At 29.0% G+C, this 7298-nt stretch overlaps 1 pseudogene; it reads right to left on the bottom strand.

Moving 5' to 3' along the window:
• Positions 1 to 897: 897 nt before the first annotated feature.
• LOC107427657 (non-functional NADPH-dependent codeinone reductase 2-like) lies at positions 898 to 1891 on the bottom strand (annotated as a pseudogene).
• Positions 1892 to 7298: the final 5407 nt, after the last annotated feature.

The following is a 7298-nucleotide window of genomic DNA, read 5'->3' as shown; positions in this document are numbered from 1 at the left end:
TATGAAACATGATTTCATCTTGACCTAGAGGTCCACCTGCCAATGTGGGAGAATTAGCAAAACTCTGAACTATTTCCATATAATCAGAGATAGATTTGTCATCCTTACTCAAGGTTTCTCGAATGCTCATGATTCTTCCATTTGAAGGTTTGGCATACATGGTGGCAAGATTCAGCCATGCTTCATGAGAAGACCCAGTGGAGGCAATAAAAATCACGATTGTAGGATCAAAAGAGGCAAGAAGGCATTGCAAAGATGATGATCTTGTCGAATCCAAAGCATTTTGTCAGGATCAAAAGGTGGACAAATAGATACCCCAGTCATGAACCCCATTAGGTCATATCCAATCAATAAAGAATACCATTGTGCATGCCAAGTAGTATAGTTATCGGCAATGAGTTTGAGAGGAACTTGGGCAGAGACATTTATGTAGGCAAGAGTGCCAGAATTGGTGTTATTGTTGGGTAAGTGGTGAGTGTTTATGGAGTTTGATTCGGACATGATGATGATAAAGAAAGACAGAAGAAAAGAATGAAACAAGCAGCAAGAACTACAGAGAAAGAAATAATAAAAAAAAAATATTAGAGACGTGGAGGCTTTGATACCATATAGAGAATTGACAGACAATAAAAGGGTTTGTTCTACCCTATTCTTTCATTTATGTACAAAGGAGATTAAATATAGTTACATATAATACATACAAGATAATACAGCTGCACTATATCAGCAAATAAGGATATATACAGATATGGAAAATGATAAAACTGCTATAGCTAGGTAAATCGTGCATGAGAATATATTATGATGCTGAGATTGTTTCCTTAATAATATCATCCTCTGTTAAACTCAATGTTTCAAATACTAATCAAAAGAGGGAAGTGCACAAATTATGAAAATTTAAAGAACATGAGCAATGGATTTGCCATGAGCCTTTGCTATGTCCTCCAGAACTTGGTTGTCCATAACATGATTGGATCCCCATGCTGTGCCTTTGGCTCCCAATGGAGAGCAGGCAGTGACTGTGATATTGTTTGCCTTGCAAAACTGTATGAGCTTCTTCTGCTGCCATATTGGGTTCATCTCCACCCTTTTAAAACCCCCCAATAGACAATGTAATTTAATCAATTATGCAACTAATTTTCATAATTTGAAGCTGAAAATGAAAATAAAAAAATAAAAAAATCAACTCTCACTTGATTCATAGAAGGTGGGATTTTAGCAAATGATCACAAGTTTTGAAGCTTCTTTGTAGTGAAATTTCTGACTCCAATGGATCTGGTAAGCCCAAGTCTCCGGCTTTCCTCCATGTCTGCCCAAACAGAGTTGTAGTCTAGTGGCATAACATCCTCCTCTTTTATAGAGTATTCTAGTTTTCCAGGTCTGGCATTGAAGGGCCAGTGAACAAGATAGAGATCTAGGTACTCTAGCTGAAGATTCCTGGAATCCAAATAGAAACGCATTCACACTCAATAATCCATAAAGCTTTGAAAGAAAGAAAAATATAAATAAATAAAATATAGTGTCTTAATTTGAAAAGTGTATGTATGTTAATACCTCACTGAAGGGATTTCTTCAGAGCTGGGATAAGAAGGCTGGGATGGGCATCATTGCACCACAGTTTGGTGGTGATAAAGAGCTCGTTCTGAGAACCCACAAGGCCATGCTTGAGAGCTTCAGCTATGGCTTCCCCAAGTGTCTGTTCAGACCCATACATGGCAGCTGTATCAAAATGGCGGTAACCAAGCTTGATGGCCTCCAAGACTGCAGTTCTCAAAAGATCTAAGTCTGAGCTAAAGGAAGCCATTCCAAAGCCAAGAACCGGCATGGCACGGTGGCCAACAGAGGAGCTCAGAACCACAGCTGGGATACATTCAGACCCTGCTGTAGTCATTTTTTGTTTCTATGGATACGTAGTTTTAGTAATTAATGTTGGATAAGGGTGTAATTAACAAATTGGTGACATTCATAGAGAGTTCCAGGCTAAAAATTCAAGTTCAAATTGCTTGCTTGCATTATTGGATCACTTTTTTACGGGACCTGTGTCTGCGGCTCTGACGTCTGCCAGATATCTGGGTTGTAAAAATCTACATATATTCCAACGTTTTTAGCATAATAATTTGAATTTGAATCTCCGTGCAAATTAAAAAAAAAAAAACAATCCTAATACACAAAAATGTTGTAAACTTTTTATATGAAAAAAAAAAATATAAAAAAGGAAAGTCTTGCCAAATTGTTGGTTAACCGTTCAATAAAATTAATCACTTTTTGATTCTACAAGTCAATGGGAAAAAACATGGATTTTCTTTTTTGAAAAAATGAAAAAAATAGAGATAAGTTGGCATCTTTCATTAAAAAACAACTTGTATGTGCAAAACTAAATAAATTTTACAGTTAATTGCTGACTAATATTCTGAAATTTTAGATTGTGCAAACTTAACTTTAGAATTTGTAATTGCCCGAGAAGTCTAATTTTTTCGTTAAATAATGTCAGCATGCTGATATCATAATTTATTTTTCAACAAAATATATATTTTTTGAAAAAATAAATTTTAATTTTTTCATTTTATATTCATGGTATTTTATTTATAAAATTGTATTCATTCCTATTTTATTTAAATAAAAATTCCAACAAAAATGTTTTCAAATCTAAAATTAGACCAAAAACTCAAAAAATAAATTGGAATTTTTTTAATAAAAAATTACTAGACCAAATATTAAATAAAGTAAATTTATTAGACCAAAAATTAATAATATTTTTTTATGTCCAAACCATAAACAAATTAGACCAAAAAAAATTTTAAAATATTTAAATTTGATCTAATAAAATTTTTTACTATACCAAAAATGAAATAAGATAGTTTTTATAGACCTAAAATTAATAATAACATTTTACACCTAAATAAAAAATTAGACTAAATTATAAAAATGAAAATCATACAAATAAAAATTAAAAAAATTGAAATTTTGATGAAAAAACAATTATTAGACCCAAAATTAAATAAAATAATTTTATAAGACCAGAAATTAAGAATAATTTTAATGACCAAACCATAAAAAATAAAAATAAATTTTAATTTTTATGCTTGTTTTGATATTTTGATCTAATAAAAATACTTTATTTTTATTACTTTTTATTTATTAGATCTAACCATTTATTTTTATTATTTTTAGATCCTTATCTTTTTAAATAAAAGTCGCCCATCTTTGAGTTTTTAGCGACGGATATTGACTTTTGGCGACGCATTCTTTCAATCCATTTATAGCGATGCATTATTTAGCAACGCTTTATCACAAATGTCACTAAAAATATATTAGAGACTATTTCATATAGCTTCGTTAAATATATTTATCGCTAATGAGTCGCCTATTTAGCAATGCATCTACGCTTTTAGCGACCCTCTCAGCAATGTGTCAAATTTAATGGTCCACTTATAGCGACGCATTATTTAGCGACGCTGTTCAGAAGAATCGCTAAAAAAGCTATTAATGACTTATTTTAAAGTATCGCTAAGTATACAAGTCGCTAAAAATAGGCAATTAAAGGTCGCCAAATATGTTAGACGACGTTGTTATGTGTTAATGCGTCGCCCTTTCTTTTTTTTTTTTAATTTTACTTTTTTTTAACTTTGTAAAAAGTGATTAAAATAGTAAAAATATAAAAATAATTAAAATACAAAAAAACTAAAACTAGCTTCATCCAAAATAATTACAATACAAAAATTTAAAATAAATATTTTTTCATAACAAATTAATTATCAAATAAATTAAATATTATCCCATCGACATATTTTTAAATAATTTGTAAACTATTTTATTTTTTTATAACAAATTTAATATTAATTAAACTTTCATGAATGTACACTCGTTGAGATGGAAGTTGATGTCTTCTTGTTGACCATATTACACCCTCATGCTACGTATGGAAAAATTAAAAAAGTTATTAACACTTATGCAAAATAAATAAAATATTAATCATTGTTAAATTTGTAATTTAGTAAATGAAAATTTAAAAAATATTACCATTGTTCTTAAGATTTGGCGAGGCACATTTATCCTAATTAAAAGTGGAAAACACATAATGAAGCGGATCAAAAAAAATAAATAAATGAATAATAATAATTGTTACAAATATTACTTAAAACATAAGTTAATAAATATACGTACCAATTTATTTAGAAGATATTGTTTATCCATATCCCCTTACAGTCAGTACAAACATAACCACTCTCACATTCATCTTCATTATCATTTTCATCGATACTTGGCAACTATATTACAAATGGATTACGAGCCATCGTAGTATCTCCAAGAACATCTTCTTCAAAAAAAGTACGATGTTGTGGTGAAGTTAAAATAACAGACTATCTCAAATCAAGTTGATCTTCAACATAAAATACTTATTGAATTTAGAAAAACAATGTCAAGCACTATCACAAACAAAATTTCTACAAAAGCAAGATTAATAAAACCCAACAAACCTAACATGTGGTTAAAATGATAAATAAATAAATAAAAAAAAAAAAACAACCCACCACATGTCTCCACCAACCACAAAGAAAAAAGAAACTCACCTAAACGATGGAGACGAAGAAAGAAGAAGCCCAGAAAATTACGGAACACAAAGAAATTCAGCTTCTCGGCCGACGACAACATAGGCAAATGAAAAATGAAATCCAAAATATCGCACTCTTCAAGTCTCTCTTAGATTGCTTCTAGATCTAATATCTATTAGATAGTATACTTGATGTAGTTTTAAAAAAGAAAAGCGATTCAAAGGCGAGCGTAAAAATTTTAAAACGCATCTTTTCTCTCAATTTCATTTTTTTTTCATTGATTAATTTTTTAGTTCTCATCTACAAATAAAACTGAAAATATTTCTTCAAAATGCGAAGCAAAATATCGAAGATTGCTGTTTTTCAAGTACACCTTTATTCTTTATAAAATTTGCATGTCTTTTAAATTTTTTTTTTTTTTAATTGAGAGAACAGGCGACGCATTCTCTTCAAGAAGCGCCTGTTCTTGAATTGTGGGATAAAGCGATGCATTATGGTCGAAAAGCGTTGCCTGTTCCAATTTTTATATTTTCTTTATAATCTTTAAATAGTTTTTTAATTGTTCATCTACAAATATTCATGTAGCAATCCAATGAATATAAATTCCATTGATCTAAAAACAAACAATAGTTTTGTCAATACTCTTCTCAATTATTCACATATATGTGTATAGACAAGACACAAAATATCTCAAGACCTAATTTGAGATAGGGTGCCGAATATAGAATTCTAACTCAACGAGTATTTATTGACCAATTTATCTACATAAGTATATTAAATGAGCTTAACTTTCATGTGTTTATGGTCAATGATAGCTTACTTGTTTTTAAAAATTGAAATTCAATTAAATTGCTTTTTCTTAAAATAAAAAATAAAAAAAATTGAAGGAACAAGCAACGCAATTCCATTAAAATGCGTCACCCATTCCATGTTTTATTATTTTTTTTTTAGTCTTTAATTAGTTTTTTTGATTGCTCATCTACAAATTAAAAAAAAAACATATTTGCAAAATTAAAAAAATTACGAAAAACAACTTTCAAGTTCAAAAAAAGTTAAAAATTGGTCGAGTGAAAAGGCGACGTAGTTGTTGCAAATGTGTCGCCTTTTCATCTATTTGCCAACTCTTTGTTAAAAAAATACTTCACCTAAAACTATATTAGCTAGTTCAAGTTGTATTGTTACATCCAAGTCATTTGGCCTTATGGTGTGGTGATTCCTTTAGAATGTAAGAGGTCCTGGGTTCAATTCTTGACATGGCACTATTTGATTTTATTTAATTTTATGGGTTTGTATATTTGTAAATAAAAAAATTGAAAAAAATAAAAGGCGATCCAGTTGTTGAGATGATTTTATTTTTATTTTTTTGGTTCTTTCAATCAATCTAATGTTATTTCAACTTCAAATAACCGTTGAAAATATTAGAGCAACATAACTGAGATGGATTTTTTTCTTCTTCTTTTTTAAAAGATATTGGTAACAGGCAATGCACAGGCTTCATTGTGCGTCATCTTTTTTTTTTTTAATCAATCTAATTTTATTTCAACTACAAATAACCAGTGAAAATATTAAAGCAATATAATTGCTGTTTTTTTTTTTTTTTCTTTAAGCTTTTGTTAACAGGCGATGCACAATAAAGATTGTGCATCGCCTGTTCTCCTTTTTTTTTTTTTTTTTGTTTGTTCGTTTAGTTAATCTAATTTTATTTCAACTACAAATAACCAGTGAAAATATTAGAGCAACATAATTGAGCTTTTTTTTTTTTTTTTTAAGATTTTGGTAACAGGAGATGCACAATGAAGATTGTGCATCGACTGTTGTCTTTTTTTTTTTTTTTTCTTTTAGTCAATTTTATTTTATTTTAATTACAAATAACCAGTGAAAATATTAGAGCAACATAACTGAGCTGTTTATTTATTTATTTTTTTAGTTTTGGTAACAAGCGATGCCAATGAAAATTATGCATTGACTGTTTTCTTTTTTCTTTTTTTTTATGTTCTTTTAGTCAATCTAATTTTATTTCAACTATAAATAACCAATGAAAATATTAGAGCAACATAACTGAACTGTTTATTTATTTATTTATTTATTTTTAGATTTTGGTAACAAGCGACGCACAGTGAAGATTGTGCGTTACTTGTTCTCTTGTTTTTTTTTTTGTTCTTTTAATCAATATAATTTTATTTCAACTACAAATAACCAATTAGAATATTAGAGTAACATAACTGAGCTAGTTTTTTTTTTTTTTAAGATTTTGGTAACAGGCAATGAATAATGAAGGTTGTGCGTCGCCGATTCTCCTTTTTTTTTTTTTTTTTATTCTTTTAGTCAATCCAGTTTTATTTCAACTACAAATAACAAATGAAAATATTAGAGCAACATAACTGAGCTGTGTTTTTTTTTTTTTTTAATCAATCTAATTTTATTTCAACTACAAATAACTAGTGAAAATATTATAGCAATATAACTGAGCTGGTTTTTTTTTATTTTTGTTTTCTAGATTTTGGTAACAAGCAACGCACAATGAAGATTGTGCGTCGCCTGTTCTCTTTTTTTTTTTTTTGGTTCTTTTAATTAATCTAATTTTATTTGAAGTACAAATAACGAGTGAAAAATATTATAGCAACATAACAGAGCTGGTTTTCTTTCTTTTTTTTTTAAAAGATTTTGGTAACAGGCGACACACAATGAAGGTTGTGCGTTGCCGGTTCTCCCTTTTTTTTTTTTTGTATCTTTTAGTCAATCCAA

The sequence above is a fragment of the Ziziphus jujuba genome, chromosome 1 (assembly GCF_031755915.1).
Source record: "Ziziphus jujuba cultivar Dongzao chromosome 1, ASM3175591v1".
Lineage (NCBI taxonomy): Eukaryota > Viridiplantae > Streptophyta > Magnoliopsida > Rosales > Rhamnaceae > Ziziphus > Ziziphus jujuba.
This window is presented reverse-complemented; position numbering and strand designations above follow the sequence as displayed.